This window comes from Cryptotermes secundus, unplaced genomic scaffold, assembly GCF_002891405.2.
Source record: "Cryptotermes secundus unplaced genomic scaffold, Csec_1.0 scaffold708, whole genome shotgun sequence".
NCBI classification, from domain to species: Eukaryota; Metazoa; Arthropoda; class Insecta; order Blattodea; family Kalotermitidae; genus Cryptotermes; species Cryptotermes secundus.
Genome location: NW_019726238.1, coordinates 1727028 through 1751286, shown reverse-complemented (window position 1 = coordinate 1751286; position 24259 = coordinate 1727028). Strand labels below are relative to the sequence as shown.

At 42.3% G+C, this 24259-nt stretch overlaps 1 protein-coding gene across 2 annotated transcripts in view; it reads right to left on the bottom strand.

Annotated features, from left to right (window-relative positions):
* The window catches only part of LOC111864108 (ras-related protein Rap1), a 37287-nt gene extending 14735 nt beyond the window's left edge, over positions 1–22552 (bottom strand). Inside the window, exon 1 of one of the 2 annotated variants that reach the window (XM_023851137.2) lies at positions 22475–22552. The gene's annotated coding sequence lies outside the window, so the exon portion shown is untranslated. Of the gene's footprint in view, positions 1–22229 lie in introns of both variants that reach the window. The other variant, XM_023851136.2, reaches the window with a different exon arrangement.
* Positions 22553–24259: the final 1707 nt, after the last annotated feature.

Genomic DNA, 24259 nt, shown 5'->3' with positions numbered 1-24259 from the left:
CCAACGTTTCGGCGGACTCTGCTGCCTTCTTCCAACATAAAATGGAGAATTCTACCAGGAAGATGGAAGTATCATGTGTTTTTGAAACATTAATGTCGGTCTAAATTGGTGTCACATCCCATAAGGCAGTATTGCTCGTAGTCACCCGTGAGAACCTCCAATCGCATGTAACAAATTTTATACTGGTTTACGTGCTCTTTCAAGACTATGAGACCAACTACAGAGTCAGCACGAAAAGAAATACAAACAGAAAACACTGCCAAAACAAAAGACAAGCAAGACAAACAAAAAAACATAACTCCACGGAGTTCAGCCCTTTCTCAGAGGCCGCCAGTCGCTCAGCTACTCAAGAATTCCCAGCATTTTATGGAACCCAAAGGCTCATTACCACGTTCACAACAGCCCTCCACTGGGCCCTATCCTGAGCCAGGTCAATCCAGTCCATACCACGCCATCCTACAGCTCTAAGACCCATTTTAATATTATCGTCCTACCTACATCTAGGTCTTCCTAGTGGTCTCCTTCCATTTGGCTTTCCCACCAAAAAAAAAAGACGAAAGAAATAATAATGATAATTCGGAATTCCAGTTCACAATTCTTTGCTTTGGAGTAATAGGTACTGTGTTAAACTCGTACGCTGTAAATGGCTTGTACCTGAATATGCCGTTTCTAGTGAAAAATAAAAGTTGTATTAACAGATATTTCAGCTCTGAATATTGGACAAATTTACTGACAACAGTCTGTATTCAAGGAGACATATCCAACTGGCATATCTCTGTTATTAGCTGAAAAAAAAAAAGGCCAAGTTAGAGCGTCACGTTCAGTTGTCTTGTCGATGCGTGAATGCGACACGAGATACGGTAACTAAGCAAGACAATCAGTAGAGGACGTGTCCAGATTGCTTCTCTTGGTTCACGCACGCGCGTGCCAAATCGCCTAACTACACAATACAAATAAACTGTTAACTCTTGTTATGAGAACATTCCGCAACATATGCTGTAAAACGGAAGTATTAGGATGCTAAGATATAGAAACAAGATTTATGTACGCAGTCATAATTCTACTCTAGATCTGCAGGTGGTTTTGCCTTCAACTATTCACAGTCGCGGGGTCAACTCGAGGTTATGCATGAGTAGATCTGGGAGTTACTTACGATGAGGCAGGACTTTCACCTGTCCCGGATTTTGGTTAATTCTAGCAAAATCCCACAGCGACACTAAGCGATTCGGATGTATTCAAGAAAACCAATCATCGATTAAAAAACAAGTTTTTACACGGAATGTTTATATAGGAATTCAGAAGCGTTTGTGCGCACGGCGTATACGGTTTTCTTTTCCAACATATGGAGCCTAAAACTCGTTTCGAACGGTTATATACGCCTTTTAGTCTGATTTTTCATGGAACCACGTTTCAGAAGTAAGTGAGATGAATGAGAGAAAAGGCGGAAAACCATTAAGTAAGTAAGTAAGTAAGTAAGTAAAGCTATCCCTGTAACACGCCGTGAAGGCCCATAGGGTTGTGAGACGTTGAGGTTCTCACATTTTCTAGACAGTCGGCTCATAGATGGCGGTAAGGTTGTCAGCCCTACGCGCTGGCCGCCCTTTACCCCCAAGAATATTCCTGGTACTCATTTCTGTTAGAGGCTGAGTCGACCCCAGGGCCATAGTACGGCTGGGAGGTTTAGGTCAATTGAAGAGAATAATCCAATGACTTCATCGGGACTTAAACACGCGACCTTTCGGCTTGTACCACAGTTCCTCAACCTACTACGCTACCGCGTGCCCCCGAGGAAAACCATTACCAACAAATAAATCGCTTATGCCCATTCCAGCCATGATTAAAGACCAACAAATGCGATGTAGTGTATGGGGTTTGGTGGGAAGGAGCCTGCTTGTTGCTATTCCTTTCAATGTTGCTGAAAGAAAAAATATTCACATAATGCGAAACCGCTATTAAGCTTATGTATAAAATCAAATTACTCTTGTAGTGCGTTACTTACTTATGGATCCCAGTCCTTGAGAAGCCAAATCTGCAGCTGCTCAAGAATTTCCCAGCATTTTATGGAACCCTAAGGTCCATTACCGCGTTCACAAGAGCCCTCCACTGGTCCCTATCCTGAGCCAGATCAATCAAATCCATACCATCCCATTATATCTCTCTAAGATCCATTTTAATAGTGTTCACCCACCTATGCCTTGGTCTTCCCAGTGGTCTCTTTCCTTCCAATATCCTATATGCATTCCTCTTCTCCCTTATTCGTGTTACATGCCCTGCCCACCTCATTTTGTGTGCATTTTCGTAACAAAGTTATTTTTACGGTGCGTTAGCCTCACGCCCAACCCCCAGGCTGGATGATCACCCTTTGTCGGCTGTCCGCGACTGCTTATTCAGTATATTCGCAGTTTCCTCCATCCGCAACATGAGGACGCGCCATGCCGTGGTGTAAACGCCCATGGTCCAAGTACGTTCAACATCCGTTCGAACTTAATGTTAATTTAAACCACTCTGACCTGGACGTTCCTCTTGCCTACCCTTCCGCCCCACAAACACCCAACTGAACTTAAACTTTTGTTATGTCAGCACGTGCATTTTCAATGGCCAAATATGCCTCGTGTCCTTGCATACTGCAGCTGGCTATTTCCTAGACTATGTTGTGGGTTGTAGTCATTTCAATGCAACAAGATATAATGTTACCTTAAAAACAAACAGTAAGCAGCTAAGAACATTTAGACAGCAAGTTTACTGTCACAAACAGCATTACTATTTCAAGAGACCGAAAAGGAATGTTGGAGGTACAGAACCTGTCCCGTTGCCATCAGCGCTAGATGAACACATCCATGTATAGGTCTATCACATACATTCCGTCTCACACTCATTTTCCCGGTAGGTACAGCAACGAGCTGTATGTCTGGGGTTCGGTTCCCGGCAGGGGCAACATTTTTTCTTCTCCCTAGCATTCTAATCGGCTTTAGAGCCCATCCAGCCTTCTATCCGATGGGTGCCAGGCCGATTCCTTCAGAAGTAAAGCGACCGGGACGTGAAGCTACCATTTACATCCATCTAGTGCCGAGGTCAAGAATGGTGGCGCTATACCTCCATTCCCTCCTGTCTACATGGCATACGCACAGGGACAACTTTACCTTTACTCCTTGCAGCAGATCCTTCCACAATAATGAAGGCGTATGGGGGGAATGGATGTATACATCCGCATTTTCTTGACTTCGGCCCTAGCTGGAGGTGAGTGGTCAGCTTCATGCCCCGGACTCTTTACCCCGGGGAAAGAGACCCCGGTACCCTTGGGATAGGAAGTTGGATGGACACCAGAGCCGGTCTGGGAGACGGGGAAAAAATTCTTGACCCCACCGGGACTCGTCAGCCCGTAGCCAGTCGCTATACCGACCGCTCTAAGCAATTAGCTTAATAAGGATTTCTCGGGAATTCTGATTCTGACAACTGTCGTGTTGAAGGCTTTCTCGATATCCAAGAACACAGCCGCTGTCGAGATGTTTTTGATGAAACTTATGGTGACATGATCCGTCAGCCTCATTCACTGAAGTGTTGTACTGTGATCTACTCGAAAGGGGAGTGACTTGCAGTTATAAGTTTCTCTCCTAAGTTTGTTTTTGGATACTTCCTAAAGTCAGAGTCTCATATAGTTTTCTCCGTAGTGAAAAAAAAAAGGGCAGATCGGACGGGAATTTGGGGTCTTTGCCGTGAAGTGACCCAAGCCGAGGGCAGTGATGGAATAATTGCGTTAAATGCACAATAGGTTTCTTTCCAGGATGTCATCAAAACCACTTTCCTAATTTCAATTACTGTATTTTTAGACGTTACAGTGTCAAGCTTGACAGGGATGTTTCCATCGACAATAGCCAGCAGGACTTTGACTTTAGCCTCCACGTGTTGTCTACTGTCACACACGTCATGCGCTCTGAACTGGTTTTCTAAGCAGTCTCCGACTATGTTGGTTTCACCGGTTGGATAAAATATGGTGCCGTTGGTTCACCCCTCTCTGAGGGATTTTGCAATAGGCGATACTGTTTGAGATGTAACTTCTGAGTTTGCTGTTTCCCGTCTTTCAAGTGCTTTGTTACCGGACATTTCTGATATTTTGAGTGGCCCAGTTTACTGCCGTTTTGCATTCTGGGCTTTATTTAATAAACGATCTAGGCCATGTACTTCATATTTCCGGTTTTAAACTGCAGGTTTTCTAGTCGACATCCTGTATGCTGCGGCTATACAGACTGCAAAGTCACGTCCTACTTTATCGGCTTCATTATAAGAGAGAATTTGGATATTTTGAGGTATGAGTCCTGAGACGAGGCTTTGGAACAACTCCCAGTCTGCCAGCGTCTCAAAAGCTTCCCTCGTTCTAACAGGGTCTTCTAATACGCGTAAATAAATAAATGTTCCCAAATTTTGACAACCGAGTAATTAAAATATTTGAGGGCAAAATTAAGGTGAATACATGATCTCACTTTCTAAAATTTAAAACCGGAGCAGTTTAAAACACTCCGCGCAGAAGAAAAGAGGCAGGAAAGCCAAGAATGGGATGGAGAGATGAATAGCGAATCCAAAGAGGATGCAGCAAGGAAAATGGGTTCACAGGTTCAAGACGAGACCGCGAGATTTATTATATTATCCAGTGATATCTGTAACATTCCATTAATGCTAAAAACTTTAAATGTTTCAGAGCCAATACCCTTCGAGAAATATCAAGACTGCAACAGAATGATGTTGAGTGGCGTGACCCGGAGACATTCAGCTACATAATGCAGAATTGACGTTATGATATAAAAGAGTGTTTTGGGGGAAAATATAGACCAGGATTTCATGACTGGAAGGGAATCTAATGGCGGCCAAATACTTCTGCAACGAACAATGTGACGCCCGAGAAAATCCTACTCGTCCCTACCCACTGTACACTCATACAAGGTATGTTGTGTGTTGTCAGGGTCAACAGCTTCAAACCTACACATGGATCACCACCCTATTTTATTTGCGTTCACATATGAGGTGTATGAACAAATTGCATTGCTTAAATTTCACTAAATATATGCATCTAACTCAGCCTGCGGTATTTTATACCTTGAGATCTGATCCAAATGCGCTGCCAATGAACGTGTCATCTAAAACAATTACGACGTTACAAGTTAATTTGTAAAATGCTTTACTTTATATGCAGTTTGGGTAGCAATCGGGAAGACCAACAGGGACGGACAAATGCACAGCGCAATACCCAGTTCTTTGCTCTTATCAAGAATACTTTAATGATCAATGGGCATTTCGAAAAGATGTTTCGCAGGAAGAATAGAACACAAAACATACAAAACACTCCGCGGCCTGTAGTCCGCAAGCGAACTATACCGACCGAGCGACCGCCGCTTGTCGGCGAAGTTAGTGCCAACTTTAGCGGATAGAGGGTGTCGCGTGGTCAGCGCAACGGATCCCCACGGCCGTTAATTTAGATTTTCTAGACTGGAGCCGCTATTTCCTTGAAATAGCTCCTCAATTATCAGTTTTCCCTGTGCTTAACTAATTAAGCACTATGTCATGAAGGTGTATGGGGGAGTGGATGTATGGATCCACATTTTCTTGACCTCGGTCAGCTGCACGCACCGCCCACTTTACCCCGGGAGAAAGAGCCTCTGGTACCCATTCGATAGCAGGTTGCGTGGACCACAGAGCCGGTCTTGACAACGTGGAGAAGAGAAAATTCTTGACCCTACCGGGACTCGAACTCCTACCCGTAGCCAGTCGCTAAACCGACGATATCCCGACCCCTCCAGATATATAGGATCGTCACTAGAATCGAGACTATAAAGTTATGTATTGTGTTCTTTGAAGCGTTCCAAGAAAGCAATAGCTGTAGAACATGCCCTCGCTAAACACTGTTTTCAATTTAGTTGATTAAATATGGGAAATGGAGCAAAAAGGACAAACGAGAAGGAAAGGAAAATTAGACTTGGTACCATACACAAATACTGTATTCCTTTCACAAATCACAATGCTACATGTCACGTACTGCATGTCCGGTGGCAAATGTTCGATTTCCAATCATCCTGTCTGGGCTGCCACCCACAGCTGTTTGGAATCTGTGCGTCTATACGTCTATATTGTCACGGGCATGAAATAATCGAAGTTACATAATATAATGACCTATTTTCAGTCTTTCCCCGTGACTTTTTTTTTACATTCGCTTAGGGGGGGGCGGAGTCCAACTGGGTCCACTCGGCACGGCGGTCACTGACTGGCCTATTGTAGCCTGCTTCGGGTGATTATGATGATGGAGAATTTGGTGGAATGAAGTTGGCAGGGGAAACCCAAGTACTCGGAGAAAACCCGCCCCAGCGCCACTTTATCCACCACAAATCCCACTTGCCCAGACCCGGGAAGCCAGCGACTAACCGCTTGAGCTATGGCGCGGCCTTTCCCTGTGACTTAGTCTTAAGACTGAAGTGCATATAGCAGAATGGGTGAAGCGTTACTAAAATCCTGGCCTCCCTAATAAACAGAAAGCGTAACCACTGAACTACGTTTAACCTTACACTTCGGTAGCATTTGCTTCGCCATCGTACATATGCGTTCTGTTCCTTTTGTGTTTGATCATCCCTCCTAACGTCTGCTGACCTCAGTACGCCGGGCTAAAGAAAGAAATCCGCGTCAAGTAAGTATACACTATCACAGGATTAGGACCGGAAAATTGTCTTTCTAGATTTAGACGGGGAACCGCTTTTCGACTGTTGCGATCGTAAGTAAAAAACACTGACCGTCATGTCCTTCACATCAAGTAGTTCAGATGGAACACTTTTGTGTGAAACCACACGGTACGATTTGTCGCATCAGCACAGCAGACGGAAGTGACATGCGATTTATCTACTGATATGTTGGGTTTTTGGACTTTATCCACCGTCCTGGTTTTTAAGATACCAAATAAAAACACGACGTTTCGGAAACTGGATCTGTTTCCGAAACGTCGTGTTTTTATTTGGTATCTTAAAAACCAGGACGATGGATAAAGTCCAAAATCCCAACATATCAGTGTGTTATACACCATCGTCAGAATCCTATAGTAACGATTTATCTACTGTTTGTTGCAAGAAACATCTAATCCACTACCTGTCAGTAGATAAACGTCGCATTAATTATGCAGTTCCCCCCACCCTATATCGCGCATTCTCCACTACAAAATATAACCAAACTTTTTCTCATTGCAAAGTATGCATTAGTTTCCAGACTTAAGACTACAAAAAGCGTTACAAAATTCACATTATCGACACTTCTCCCTCCATTTCAATCAATTCTAACGACTATCTCTTGTACTGGTGGGACTATTGTGCTCTGATTTTAGACATCCTTCCTGGAACATTTAACTTAATCTGACGCACACTTTACGATCTACACGTCAAAGAGAACCGAAGTATATGACATTCCACATCTCTTGAAAAGTGTCAATGCTGACATTCCACACAAAAACTGATGAAAATCATTTAAGGAGTACATGAATCGAATGACGCGACGCAAATTCATAATACGCTGTTTCGTGACTGATGGGGTTTATGCCGGAACAAGCAATTATACACTTGGAATTCAAGTGTAAAATGTTCATCTATCAGAGTTACGTTTTCAAAATTGTACATGTGAAAGAAAATCTCTAAAATCGTGGCACATAGAAGTTATACATAAGGAAACGTTCCAAGCCCAAAATCGATTATTAGTGGCTAAAATCGGCTATCAAAATCATTGAACGGGATGATTTACAGGGAATATTTAATGCACGGCTCAAATTCGAAAGTTGTACCACTAGCTTTACGGTATGTGTCAAACGGCAGATTAAGAAAGCAGCTGTCATGGTCATCCACATAAATGGATTTAAGAAAAAGCACACAAGAAATTCAACACGCCCAGATCATCGAACCACTGACCTTCAGAATTCTCAGCAAGATGTAATATGGCGTTTGGTGCGAAATTAATGTCAAAATCTGAAAGAAGCAAACGCAGAAAGAGACGTTTCTGTAAAGTCTCAATTTCGTAGATTTCAGCACGTAATGCCTACGTAAAACTAACGCCGTAATGAAACAGCGTGTCGGCCTATCACGTCCTGAAACTCCTAATTACCTTTATCGGATTCTGGGAGAAAAAGAAAAACGCGAAAGAGAGAAGTATATTCAAAATCTTTCCCAGTATGTGCTTTGCTTCCATGAAACTGCATTCGCTAGTTAGTACTTCACAGATGGCTGCGTCATAGCACAAGCGGTTAGTCGCTGGCTTCCCGGGTTCGATCCCGGGTCTGGTCAAGTGGGATTTGTGGTGGAGAAAGTGGCGCTGGAGCGGGCTTTCTCCGAGTACTTCGATTTCCCCTGCCAATCTTCATTCCATCAAATTCTCCATCATCATAATCACCCGGGGCAGGCTACAATAGGTCAATCAGTGGCCGACGTGCCGAGTGGACCCAGTTGGACTCCACCCCCCACTAAGCTAATTAACTAATAGTTCACAGGCGGAAGAAGTAAGAGTACAGCCACATTTAACTTTACATAAAAACACAAATTTGCCTGAAACATCACGTAATAAAAACACATTAAACGCGCCACGAACTCTTCAACATCGATCTGCCATGTAATCTTTATCGCTCTAGGAGAAGTAATCGCATAGGAGCATACAAAGATCCACATTGAAAGCGGCAGCGACGGGAATCTGTACTATCACAAACCGATTTATACATGCATTAGACTAAGGGTGGGGATTACAGATACTGTTCTCTTCTAACTTTGAAAACATTATGCGAGGGTGCAAATGGACGAAGCCGTGACATTGAGCGTTAACACTTGAGTAACCTCTTACGTAACCGCTGATAACTCAACACTTATGGCGTATCTTATGTTAAAAGTTATACGTAAATGAAAGAATAAGACTGATCTATCAAAAATGTTCTATCTTGCGCCCAAAATAAAAATGTAAAAAAAAAAAAGTAAAGNCCGTGGGTCCCGTGTCGTAGATTTACGGCACGTAAAAGAACCTCATGTCTAGGAGACCTCTGAGCTAAATTAGGCCAAAAAGTTTCCCGCCCAAGTAGTTTCCAATGCCGCCGGTAGATGGGGAAGTATTGGGTACCACTGCCAGAGGAGGGACTACCTCGCTGACAGAAAGGGACTATTAGATACCACTGCCAAGTAGAGGGTAGAAACCTCGCTGGCAGAAAGGGGCTGATAGCGAGCACCAGTACCGGTAGGGGATGGAGACAGTAGAAATTAAAAGGGGGACGTACAATAGACTATCAGTGGCGGTGCATGAGGAAACCCATCCCCTCAATACTGAATAAATGAATCCCTGTAACAGGCTGTGAAGGCCCATAGGGTTGTGAGATGTTGAGGTTTCCACATTTTCTAGACAATCGGTTCATAGATGGTGACAAGGTTGTCAGCCTTACGTACCGGCCGCTCTTTACCCCCAGGAATATTCCTGGTACTCATTTCTGTTAGAAGCTGAGACGACCCCAGGGCCATAGTGCGGCTGGAAGGATTAGGTCGACTGAAAAAGAATCCAATGACCTCATCGGGACTTGAACCCGCGATTTTCCGGCTTTTTATTTTGAAAAGAGCCAAACATCACAGGGGGTTAAAAATAGGTGAATAAGATGGACGGTCCGTTTTTGTAATGAATTTCTTGGTCAGGAACTCGAGAACTCTTAACGCAACATGCGCAGGGGCACTGTCATGGTGGAGAATTCACTTGTCAGGGCAGAATTCGGGGGCTTTCCTCCGAACAGATTCCCGTAGCCTTGTCAGCTTTTCCAAATATCACTGCTGATAAAGTTTGTCCTTATGCAATGAATTCATAGTGAACTATCCCCTTGTGACTGAAGAAACACACAAGCATGAACTTGGAATTGCGAGCGAGACGTGTGTTTTTATGGGCCGGTGTGAATTCCGTGTTTTCCACTTCATGCTCTGGCGTTCTGTGTCCGGGTCGTATTGAAAACACCACGTTCCATCACCGGTAATGACCTTACCAAACTCCTCTGCCTTGTGCAAAAGGTCAGATGAAATGTGAAGCCGACGTTTCTTCTGTTCATCTGTCAAGAATCGAGACACCATCTTTGCGGAAAATTTTATCATTCCCAAATCCTCCGTAATAATATGTCGCAGTTCCCATATTCATATTCAATTCTTTTGTTACGATTTGAGTGCACAAAGGTTCGTACACTGTCCACTTTTGCGTTTTTGGCCGTCAACTTCTTCGGCCGTCTGCACAGCTTCTCACCCTTCCTTGCCCCGCCTATGCCACTCAAAATCACCCGATTTCTTCATAGCGTACTCACCATAAGCCACTGTTAACAGGGATAACGCCTCACTAGCACCTTTACCCATCTTCACACAAAACTTGACGTTTATCCGCTCCTCCAGGTTCTTGTCCCTCAGTTCTCTGCAAACAGCATACAGCGGACACAACTATTTCCTCTGTTGCTTGGGAACGAACGGCTCATTTGGTCTGTGGCTCATGTAAACGCAAGTGGGAACATGTCCAGACGTGCCTGGGTACATGAGTTTACCCGATTCCACACTCCAGCAAAACGCTGGGGCCATTCCGGGCATTAAATTGTCGCACCTTATAACATTTGAGGTCCGGTACACGAATTATGAAAGAACTGCAAAAATATATTCAAATTGTCGTCCCCTAGATTATGATGTGTAGTCTGATACGTGGGTACCAACGTTTCGGGGGTAAACACTGCCTCCACTTTCATGGTAAAATTATGCAGAATTACGAAAGGACCACTTGGCAACGGTATCAAAAGTTTCTGCCAGTAACTCGACTTCATTCTGGCGACCCGCTTCTGCATATGCATCCAAATGGTAGAGGAAGGGAACTTCCCCAGCAATGACAACCTTGCTAGTAAACCGAAAATACACGACTTGCAGCTTTTAAGTGATAAAATCTTATTTCGCAACCAGCCATGTAAATCCACAAAAGACGACTTGACTTAAGTCATCAGAGAGCATTATTTTCGAGATCAGAATAGCTGAAGACTATTAACATTTCGATTCCATGGCGATGACTGATAATTTGTTGCTTTCTTTATTTATACTTCGTCTAACGACGCAGTCAGTGATTCAGATTATACAGCGTCGAATATTGCACGACGGTTAATAATAAAATGGAAAGGACGGTTGTGACCTAATTTAAGGTACCATCCTGGTACCTTCCTGGAGTAACAGGAACACTACGAAAATGTCAATTGCGATTGTCGACGTCCCTACCGAGATGAGAACCCATAACCGCTCAAATACAAGCCCGCTTGAGCCAACCTGCTCAGAAATCTGTTGCTGGGCATATTACATATGTCGCGGCGAGTGATAATGATTCTCAGAATTACTGGGTTTTCGGACTCTGGATCTGTTTCCGTCTTCAGGTGAGGGGGAGACACCTACTCTGTTGGGGTCCCTTAGAAAGCGTTAACCTCAATCACTGGTCCAGTGAAATCACAGTGGCTCGTGTGGATTACCCTCCAAAAGTTGGAATTCTTAGAAACAAGACTGGAGGCGGGAGCCGTACTGGCGGTTTGCTAATTTACAAATGACAAAATAGCAGTTCATCTACATGAAGGGTACCACTGAAGCAGCTCAATAAAAGGAGAGGGAAGCCTAGAACTGCTGTCATGTTGTTGTTGTTGTTGTTGTTATTGGAGAAGGTAGGTTTCCCCATGCACTTAGACCAGATATTGGTCCATTGTGCGTTCCCCTGTGATATTCTACCAGTCTCTATACCCTACCGGTACTGGTGCGTGACATCAGTCCCGACCCAGCCAGCGAGTTCGGCCTCTACTGGCTCAGCGGTATCTCGATACTTCCCCCATCTACCAGAGGAGTTAGAGACTACTGTTGGGCGGGAAATGTCCTGAATTTCGCTCAGAGATCCCCTTGGGACATGAGGTTCTTTTACGTGCCGTAAAGCTACGACACGGGACCCACGGCTTAAAGTCCCTCCCGGGTTTGAACCCGCGTACCTTGAGTCACGAGGTGGGAACGTTACCCCTAGACTACGGAGGCCGCTCTGCTGTCATGTTACTGAAACATGGCATTGGGAGATTGGCAGTTACAGCGACGCTTGAAGCAGCCAGCAAAATCCACCGACTCTGGAAGCCAACAGCTCCAGAAGACACGATTTCCCCTACCACGATCGTGCATGTTTCAAGTTTTCAATTTAAGACTGACTTTCGAAGTCAAATACAGTGTGTTCCGTTCAAACCTCTCACATTTTAATTAATAATTGGGAACAAATTTTGATAAATTATAATTAACACTAGATGAAAGAAAAACTCAAAGAAATTTATTTCCTTTTTTCTTCGGTGAAGCTACAGTATCTGGCCATGTATACCTTGACATGTTATAACAGTTCCTGTATCCCCAAGTAGCCGACCTGCAGCCTAACATAACCTTCCAACAAGGAGCACCCCCCACATTGGGATCAGGTTGCTCGGAGGTCCCTCAATGCCACCTTCCAAGATGGCTGAATTTGACGTGGCGGACCAATTCGGTGGCCACCACGTTCACCGGGTCTCACTCCACTCGATCTCTTCCTCTGGGGTTACGTGAAGGACCGTGTGTTCGTGCCTCCAGTGAATGACCTCCCAGATCTACGAGTCCGCATCCGTGAAACGGTTGCTACTGTACCAATGGACATGCTGGAAAGAACGTGGCAAGAAACTGAATACAGATTGGGTATTGTTCGTGCTACAAATTGTGCACATGTAGAGGTTTGTTAGTGTGTCAAATAAAATTTTATGATTAAGATCTAAAAGTTTGTGACGATGGTATATTGCTACAAATATTATGTTTTTGGACATTATCCATCGTCTTGTCTATAAAAAATATAATATAAAATAGACAAGACGATGGATAATGTCCAAAAACGTAATACTTGTAATTTTTTTTTAGTTCCTGTATATCCTGTAGCTTCATTTTCCTTTCTGTTCTAAGATCTGATAAAATGTGGGAGGTTTGAATGGAACACCTTATATTATTAACTATCAACTTCATTCGTTTTAAGGTTACTACAGTGTCGACATTTTAGTAATTAACTAACAACGGTGGAAGAACTCGAACCTACAGTAATACAGTGCACCACTGGTCATGATCCTGGGCTAGTTCCATTCACCTCCTATCATTACAACGTACACTGACGTTGCCAATCATGACGTTACCGTCTCATCCCCTCGGTCTTCTAAGCGGATGTCTTCAATGACGTATCGCAGTCCAATCTTGTACGTCTAAAGACAATTTATTTGCGTTTGCCAACAGCAACTAGCCCACAACACTATACCATACATGCACACAATATACTTAAAACATCGAAACAATTAAGTATCGCTGAGAAAGGTATATGTACCAAGTACCACAATGTGGCCATTAAAAAAATCTCTAAAGCCGCAGACGCTATTTGCAGCCACTGCGCACCATGTACAAAATCTAAAGTATGCCGCACACCGGCATGCGTCAAGACACGTCTGCAACATGACGCAAAGAAAGGAACACAGTTGAAACGAATGAGATTATGAAAACCGTCACACACCTGTCTGAGTCATGATGCTGACGAATCACGAATGAATCAAGACTGCATCTTTTGTCTCATGTCTTGATGCTTGTCTTGACGCAGTTGGTGTGCGGCCGCCTTAAGACTCGATGCAAAGAGCTACGTTTTGCACGTCACAACACATAACGTAGTTTTAAGGATGACATAAAAAGTTACCAAGAAATCCATGGGCGATAAAAATTAGAGGAACTTGATCGAATAACTCACTAACGACTGCTTAAGCTGTTGTATCATAAGGCTGCGGGAATGTGAACATCTTTAAGAACAAACGAATTCCTTTTTACAACAAATCATCATTCTACGAATTGCATAAAATGAGTCACTTCAACTGACTAATTACTGAATCAGTCGATTCCTGTCAACATGGTTACTGTGCAAATATATCAAATATGTGGACTAAAACTTAGTCTCTGATGCCTCACAAAATGCGACGTAAGCTGAAAAGAAAGGGCCGAGGCGGCACAGAAGTGAAGCATCATATTTTTATTTATGATTTATTTACCGACGCTGTCAGACTATGTAGCAACAAACCGTAGGGTGACTGGGTCGGAAAAGATGTGGAAGGAGGCGGTGGTGGTCTAACTAGAGGTACTACCCCAGAATTCGCATGGGCCGACTGAGGGAAACCACAAAAACCTCGGCCATGATAATCTCGGTGAATATTCGAAACGGAAAACTCCCGTATGTGAACAAGTCCGATGAAATATCGCTTATACCAACTTCCTCCGTATGACATATAAGAGATTATGGCGTTTCACTTCGTGTGTTTCTCAGTCCCTCGGTTAGGTAACGCGATGACCTTACATTATGGGACTTCAGATTAGATCGTAAAACGTTTAGAATGGCCACAGGCCCTATCATGCCCCCCGTCACCATCCTTTTTACAATTTTTATTACTAACCTCTACTGCACATACATAGGACACATGGTATAGGAAGCTAGGTTGGCTCGCAAGCCGGTCCGGACGTGGATGCCAAAGGAATATATGCCGGAAATCGAACCACGGAGCCTGTAGACAGTCATTGACTGAGCTGTAAAAGAACTAGATATATTTCCCGTATGAGAGCAGGAAACTAAACGAACCTTTCAACACTACCTATGCAAACGTTCGCATTGACGTCATATACAATAAATCGATAATGGATGCTTGAGAGCCACAACGAAAGATCACTTATCCATGCACTGTGGTCGTTTATGAACTGTGTGCAAAACGGCAACATCAGGAAGTCATGTGTCCAACAGAGCTGCATGCCTAGTGCCTACAGCTGATGGTTCGACGTGAACGGACGGTCCAACGTTTGGAGGCGGGCAGAACAAATTAAAATGCAAACATACTCAACTCCTTGGCATCTACGTAATATTTAAAACATCGCGGTCTGCTTTACAAAATCGACGTCTCCATTTACAAAGCCAACCTGCTTAATGTTGTGTAGGGAATAATCACTGTTTATTCAAAAACCATATCAAACGTACAAATGGAGTTACATACAGCAACCTCTTTAGTGGGTTACGCTTTCCCTCCCTCAAGCACTATACTACACACTTAACATAAACTTGATTCGACATTCGTAATCCTAAATATTTTCAATGCCTGAAAATAAAAGTGGCAAACATTAATGTCAACACGGGCCGCGCTATGTGGTGGACAAAGTGGAGCTGGGGCGGGTTTTCTCCAAGTACTTCGTTTTTCCCTGCCAATCTTCATCCCACCAAATTCTCCTTCATCATAATCACCCGGAGCAGGTACAATAGGCCAATCAGTGGCCGCCGTGCCGAGTGGACCCACTTGGACTCCTTAATGTGAACAGGCGGGGGGGCTGTAAATTCAGTTCTTGTGAATCGCCTACAGTTTCACCGACGGCTATCGTATATTCTGTCGGTATTATACTCTGCTTTGAGGCAGTTTCGAAAGGAGTCCTATCTTCTGAGGTATATGTCGTGTAGTCCGCTACCTGCTTCGAGCTGGTTTCTTGCTTGGCTTACTCTTCAGCCCAGAAGATGGATGTAACATGTTCCTCCGAAACGTCAACTGACTTCAACGGTCTACATAGCATTATATCCAAGATATAAGATAAATCTGATGCATGTTACGCTGGAGTAATGATCGTTTTTCACTTTAACAGCATAACAACTACAGGGGTTAATTCTCATCAAGTCGGAGATGATGGTTATGACGAAGTGAGGACAAATGTTAGAAGATGAATGTGATGTTCATCGTAAGCCGGTAAAATGTATACGCTGTTCCTTCGCTTAATTAAGCAACAAGCCTCGAAAACGCATGGGAGTGTGGAGGTACACAAGCAGCTCCACTCATCGCTCATTCTTAACCTAGGCACTAGGACAAATGGATGTCACTGCTAAGGCCCCCCATACACACACAGTTTGGCCTTCCGATCGACCTTACAGGCAAAACTGTGACAGTTTACCCCCTCCTTTTCCTCCCCATACACGCGCAGATAAAGCGGCAGGCTTCATGCCACAATCACGGTCTTCCAGCCTATAATGTTGAGTCACACACGTCACGTGCTACGTTCCTGCAGGCAGAACTGACAGACTGACGGGTTTCCCACAGGCCAACAGCCCAAACGATTGGCCGGCCGGCCGCACCACACACGTCAGTTTTGCCTTTCAGTCTTCAACTGTGCAGGCCGAACTGGAGGCCAAACTGTGTGTATGGGGGCCCTAAGTTTCATGTCTCGGCCTCTTTACCCTCGCGGAAAGATCCCCCTGGTACCCACTGAACAGAAGGCTAAGCGAGCCCAGGGATGTTCTGGATGCGTTGGTCAACAGAATGCCTGTCGTTGGTGTGGATCGACTACACTGACCCCCTGGAGTCCACCGTCTTGGTCGAAATACCAGCAGCCGACCGTGAACTAAGATCCGTCTACTAAATGATGGTTCCAAATGGTACGTACTTCAAATATCTGCTCCTCCACGGTAATAGACTTTCAAGCCTTTAAAACAGCAGTGGATTCAATAGTAAGGTTTCATACTGATACGATATACATGATGAAAGCAGTCTTCTGGGATTTGACACCGTGTATATGTGGTGTTAACCGACGTTTCGGAGGAACGTATCGCCTCCATCTTCAGGGTAGAAGGAAAATATAAGAAATCCGCAAGCGAAGAGACCGTGAGACTTTTACCGGTTCTCACGGTCTCTTCGCTTGCGGATTTATTTTTTCCTTCTACCCTGAAGATGGAGGCGATACGTTCCTCCGAAACGTCGGTTAACACCACATATACACGGTGCCAAATCCCAGAAGACTGCTTTCTTCATAGTCACCGCCGTGAAAGCCTCAAATCTGATATATACAACGTTTGCATTTCCTTCGTACCACGTAACTCCCGTGTCTAAAGGTTTCCGTTAAGATTAATTTTCCATGGCTATTCACAACTCAGTTAAAGTTACATTTACATTTATGCCCAACCCTACGTCCAGTTATATTTATATCCATTCGTTAATCGAATCGTCAGAAAGCTGACTGTTCGCGCAGAATTAGGTTGGCATCAACAGTATACATTTTGTATGGTTTATCAGCACAATGAACAGAATTACATCCACCACACTCATAAATCATCTGTGATATGCAGTGCGATCATCTGAGAGTTTCCGGTCTAACGCCTGGCCGCGTGCGTCCGCTTGTCCCGTTTGGGTGGCTGAACAATTTGAGGGAAGCTTCAAGACGACCGCACTGCATAATGCGGCGGTCTATGCAACAATTTATAATGTGATACTATACTACATACAACAGCCGACTTGTACTTCTTGGAGTCTTTTAATCCGGAAGTGGTCCGCATATTGTATGCCAAGACCAGCCACCCACGAGGCATTCGTAAAACTTGTACGTTCACACCAATGTGCCTTGACAGAGAAGTAGCTGACGGATACGGGACCTATTCCAACCTTAACTGAAGTTAGGTTTTATCTGCCCCCTCTCTCAAGCACCCATGTTACCTTGAATAAAAATTATGACCGTTACTCTGACATCTTTCATAGCCATCATAGCCAGACTTTTCAGCGTCATTATTACGTACTAACTCCCAACGAAGGCATGAGGACGAAACTGCAGAAAAAGAAATGTACAAAAGAGATGCGAAATATGTAACAAAAAAAAGGGGTAAAGCTATCCCTGTACCAGGCCAGAGAGACATGATCTGATTCCATTAGCCAGGCAAAGATCCGAGCATGTCGTATATCCAGTCACATATCAATAACGCTAAGCCTGCCAATGTACAGTTTTAGGTTCGTGACCCCAGGTCTCACCAAGGGTCCTATCACCCAGTCAAGCTTTACTGACCGTTTCACATGCTCCCTCCAAGTCATCTTAGCATCCAGGATAAACCCTAGATACTTCAATGACCCAGTGGTTTGCAGCATTGTGTTCAGCACAGTGGGTTTCATGAACTGTTCTACCTTCTTTTCCCAGTGAAGAGCATAGGTTTCATCTTATCACCAGGAACAACAGACAGTTCCTTTGCCCTGAACCATCTTCATAGTACACTCAGGGACAATCTATGAGCTCTGAAACAGTACTTGGAAATTTTCCAGTTATCAACAAGACTGAAGTCATTTGAACAGCCTTGCGCATATAGACTTTCTTTGCTAAGGATTACAAGGGTTCCATCGAGGCTCCACAACAGGGAGGACAGGACTCCTCCCTGCAGACACCCTCATCATACAGCTCATTTGGGCCATCACAATCTGTCAACTACTGGGTACGGCATGGACCCATCTCATTACATTATGCTCCATCCCTTATTTATCCTTGTTAGTTGTTATCTGTCTCTCATGCAAAATGTTTTTTTTTTAAATCTTTGAAAGTTTTAAACGCTAAAATCTCTTCTGCACCACTGCCGTATGCACACTACATGCTATAACCAGCACAGGTCATCTTCAGGTGATTCTAAAACTGCTGTGCTTCTGTCCGTAAATTCAATTTTTGGGATATGCCCTTGCCTATGCGTCCATGTTTCCTGTGGTGATGGGTAGTTGTTGCTCCTTAGCTGCCCTACATATGGACTTAAAGGTGGTATTACCAAATGCAGCACCCTCAATGTCCTGAAAAGCTCCCAACTCAAGCCCAGCCCTGAGTGCTCTATCTTATAAACAAAACTGTGGAGAGTGGTCACCACGGACTTGCCCGTCTGGTACGTATACTGATGCATATCTCATGAAGGTTCCACAAAGTTAAACAAAGAGCATGTTCATTGCTTTTTTTTGACATGAAGGGGACCATCCACTGCGAATTTGTTCCTCCTAACACTAGGGCAAACTCTGAATTTTACTGACATTTTGAGATGCCTGAGAGAAAATGTGAAGAAAAAAAAACCAAAAAAAAAAAAAAAACNAAAACAAGATCTTTGGCACAAGCATAACTGGCTCTTTCAGCACAACACACCCACCCACACATCCCTGAAAACCACGGAGCCTCTGACTAACAACATGGTTATCGTTCCCCATCCTCCCTACTTTCTAGACTTCGTACCCTGTGATTCTGTTCTGTTTCCCAAACTGAAAGGACGTTTTGAAACAATGTCTGACATCCAAACGCAATGACTTTTGAAATGTGGAAAAAATGGTGGGATTGGTGTATACATTCCCAAGACTACTTTGAAGGAGATGGCAGCTAAAATTGAGTAAGTTAAGCCAGCATTTCTTTTCTACCTAGTCCGGGAAATTTCTGATAGCACCTTTTATACATAAGTCCATCAGCCTCTCCAGTATTTTCAAAAGAAAAGACAAGGATGATGGTATGAAAGGATTTCACCTGAACAAACTATACTCAGAAGAAAGCAGTCTTCTGGGATTTGGCACCGTATATATGCGGTGTTAACCGATGTTCCTCCGAAACGTCGGTTAACACCACATATACACAGTGGCAAATCCCAGAAGACTGCTTTCTTCATAGTCACCGCCATGAAAGCCTCAAATCTTACAAACTATACTCAAGTTTAGGCATAAAGATAACCTTGACTGCTCTCAATGATAATGGGATATATCCAAGAACAACACAGGTTCCAAATAAATTCATCATTTGGATGATTATGACCTCCGGGCTGTCTAAATAAAATTAATCTGCACAGCTGGTATACTGAACTGATAATCAACTATGTTAAAAATTTGGTTGTCACAATATAACATATATCATAACCATGCTGAATATATGCTTCAAAATTTCATATATTTTTAAAGAGTACTGTAGCTCTGTTAATGGTAGGTGGAATTTGTTCAGTAGGCACATCCACCACGTAACTTAATGGCTGGTGACCACTTTACTGAATTATCCCACTATTACTGAATGAAAAAAATAAAAGTATTACAGTATGTGCCTAAAACATAACCTGGTTAAAAACAAACATCTCTTCATTTGAATAAGGCTCTGTCCCATAGAACAGTGACTTTGCTCCAGTACACTGAAATTGTTTAATATGGATAAAAAAATATTTTAACAGAAAAATCTGCTAAAATATTTGTTTTGTGTTGACATAACTTTATTGCTGCACTTCCTAAAATGCATCTGGAAAGCAACATTCATCTCACAATCACAAACAACAACACACTGATCAGGCTGGTGCAGCACTGGGAGGACCTCAGTTCAAATCTCAGCTGAAACTCCATCTATCCAGAGGTTATTTGTGGCTTCTATCAATCCCAACACCTCATTAAGAGGACAGTAACATGACCACTTCCTTCAAAATAATTTGTTCTCACATATCCTGTGTGAATGTGAAGCCTTAGCTTATTTAAGATTACGTCACTTGAGTCATTACTTTATGGAACCAAGTGACTATTTCGACGCCCCCATGTACAAAATCCTACGCTTCATTTGAAGTGCAGAATTGCTGAGGGGATAACCAAAAGGGGAAGCACAAGAGATCACTGTAGGTTGTGGTGCAAGGGCCGAGAAGGCCCACCCCTTATACATTCATTCATTCAAAATAATTTTCAATCCATTAAACACCAACTATCATTCAATTTGACACAAATGTCTTGATACAGAAACAGTGTCACAAAATAAACAGAAATAACACAAAAGAATGAAAAGTACAGACCACTCAGTAACATCATAATGTAGATATTGTCATATATTTGGGGTGTTCATGACTTATAGACAGCTTTAGGATTGAATGATTGGATTTATTGACCACATACAGGTCATAACTACAAATAACTATACCACCATTGCTGATTTCCACCCTACAGATCACTCCATACTAATGCTCCTCAGTCTTTCACTAGTTTTTACTTGGTAACAGCTCTCCGCAATGGCTATTACTTTGCAGTGTTTTCACTAGCCGTTTCTTGGTAACAAATCTTAGCAATGGAGATTCTTCCGCTTCCATTGTCCGCTGGTTAACACACCACTACAGCACTGCACTCACTCTCTGAACTGAACCCAGTTGGTCGAATCGTATAGCCTTGGTGCAGGCTCACAGAGAAATTCACTTGCAACACCTCTTCTATGGTTGTGTGAAGTCACCGTACGTGCTTACCCATTAACTCCATAGCAACAGCTGTATGCATCACATATCGTGACACTTCTTCTATTGTTTGCGGGCATTACCTAGCAAAGGCTGTGTCTCTGCCTCTACAGTTCTTGCTTTGAGCAAATATGCCACATGTAACATGAATTTAACTTTTTAAGTTAATTAAAAATACAAGAGGTATGTACTGTACAATACTGTTTTATCTCTAAGTACCTCCATTATACAGAAATTTGGTCAAAACAGAAGTGTTCAGGTTATGTGGAATTTCATTAAGAGTATAAAAAACAAAAAAAAAAAATTTATTGATTAGAATCTTGCTACTAGTCCCACTGACGGCTGTGTTCCTGAACTGATTAGTTCTATATTTGTTTTTACATGTACAGATATATATTTTACATATGTATGTGCAAAAAACATGACCATCAGTGGGATTCACAGCAAGATTCTAATAATTCAAAAAACTGTATTATTTTTAACAAAATATTTTTTAATACTAGTGCTTTAACCCTTACAGTATGTAATACAGGTAAAGCATTTCCTTTGAAATGCTGTCACCTTCCAATGATGCCAATCATTGGCTGAAACATGTTAAGGATCTAATTTATTATTAAAAAATATTGTTGCAATTCAATCGTAATTTTAGTTACGTGCAACGGCTGGGGGCAATTCCTATCATAAAAATAAATACATGTACTTCGCTAGTACTCATGTCACACCACCAAGTATAACTTTTGAACAGAAACCACTTTCTTCACATGTGGATCTGTCTGCTGTATGTTTCACATAGTGTCCTGTGATTATCACAAATCATTAACTTGTGGAAGTGGACTTCATGGATGACAGTTGTTTCATTGGATCTCTGATCGCGATGCCATGATAATGACATCTAACCTATCATCGAAGCAAATCAGTTGTACCATAAATCAAGCAACACCTCAAAGTGGGTTAAACATTGAAAACCATAATTAATGATGATTAAAATTGTCATGCAAATACGGAACATGGATACTTTGCACACTTAATAACAGATTCTAAGAGTCAAACACCAGCTCTCTAACTTATGTTTTAATTAGTCCACTTGAGCAAAGATATATATATTTAGTAAAACAGTATTAGCTTAACAAATATGTAACTCTGTACAGTACCTTGAAAGGTCTTATATCCTACTCCGTTGGCAAAGGCTTCACCCGAACTTGTTTGCTTGAAACACTCGGCTTGCTTTTAACACTAATTACATCGCCATGTCTTGACATTAAATACTCTTTCGTTTTAACACCGGTACGACATTCTCGCCCTTATTACAGTAACTAAGTTTTTCTTATTTTCAATTTCTGAAGAAGGCTTTACTTCTCACAAATTCCTCTATTTTAAGTTATCTCTCTTCACTTACCGTTAACTAGGGCGATGGCTTCCACACTTCCGTCGGCGCATGCGTACTGATAAGTCAACTATTCGGCTTTTCCGGTTCACTGTGACCAATTGTGCGAATATATTGGACTTACATGCAAACAAACCTTACAAACATGCAGTTATGTGAGCGTATATGTAGGAAGGTCATGTGTTGCTTATAATTTAAAACAAAGTAGCTGTTCCATAATACTGAATTGTTTGTATTGTGTATGCGCCGTTCCCACCCATGAAATTTTGTACGAACGAAATCGCTTTGATGTTGCCCTTTCCAACTAAGTTTACTTTTGATATAGAAAAGTTATTAATGATTTGCACAGTTAACCCGAGTACCCAAGAGTTTGATTTATATAAAGTGTTTAATATATCGGAATCATCATCATCATCATCATCAGTAATCTGTCAGGCGACAGGTCCACAGTCTCTTCCAAAACAGTTTCTCCACTTAATGTGATCTTCTGTTTTTGGAAAGAGACTATCCAGGAAAAGTGATAATGTGGTAGTAAATTCTGAGATTCATAGAATAAATACCAGACAGCAAAATAATCTCCATCAGCCTGTTGTAAATTTGAGTAAATACCAAAAGGGAGTTTACTGTTTAGGAACAAAGGTCTATAATAATCTACCACAACATATTAAGGATATATCGAGTAACACTTGTGTTTCCATAATTGGCAGAGACCAAATTTCATATCTGTACAAAAGAAAACTTACAACTGTAGTCTTATATTTTCGTGTCTACATTTTTATGTAGGAGACAGGAAGACAATATTCTGAACTAAATAGTAGGAAGAATTCTCTGAAGTTGCTCATTTCTACATGACTAATTCTGATGTTACTGTTATTCAGAATAGTTTAAATTTGCAATGGTTTTTAAGGATTTACTATCATATTTCTTAACATGATTTCAACCTTCTCTCTGATAACAAAATGTGAATATATATTACTTCTCTCTGCTTTTACTTACAGGGCCGAGAAGGCCCACCCCTTATACATTCATTCAGCACTCCTTACTAGCATCTGCAGTCAGAGTGGTAACAAGCACTGGATGTGTGCATGCTAAGACATTTCTCATAAGTTAACCTACCCTGTATTATTTGCAATTTCTTCATTGCTGGAAAACATGTTTTGCATGTTAATTTACTCAAGAACATGAGACATGGTCAAGATTTGGACTTTGTTGTGGCTGGTTGAGCTTATAAAAATAGAAGTTTCATGCATCTGCCTGACCCTCAGTTCCATTATCATGTCAGCTTTTTGGTGGTGGCATCAAGCAGACCTTTCTTAATCCTACATAGCAGTGGTTCCAATACTCTTGGGCCGCAGAGCACTTACTGCAAGAATTTTCTTTGGTGGACCACCTGAATATTAATGAAATTTTTTAAGAATCTTTAATTAATGAGAGTGAAATTTAGTCAACAGTTACACACCACAACTATTAAATTTAAAAATGCAATACAATTATTTAGACATTCATATCACATGATTATTTGTGCATAAATAGAAAACTTTGACCTTAAAAAGAGAGGCAAACAACATGAAGTGTTATCACTGACCATGAGTTCTTTGCAGAATTCAATAATGACCTTAGACATTCATGAAATGAATTCCAACATCAGATCTACAACACAAAACCATAATCTTGCCAACATATTTTTGTGGTGTCTCATTCTTTCCTTGCAAGAAATTGTTTAGTTTTTGTATCACTGTGATGAACTAACTTATCATCTTTCACTATTCAAGGTAAATGTGTTCACATTTACAAAAA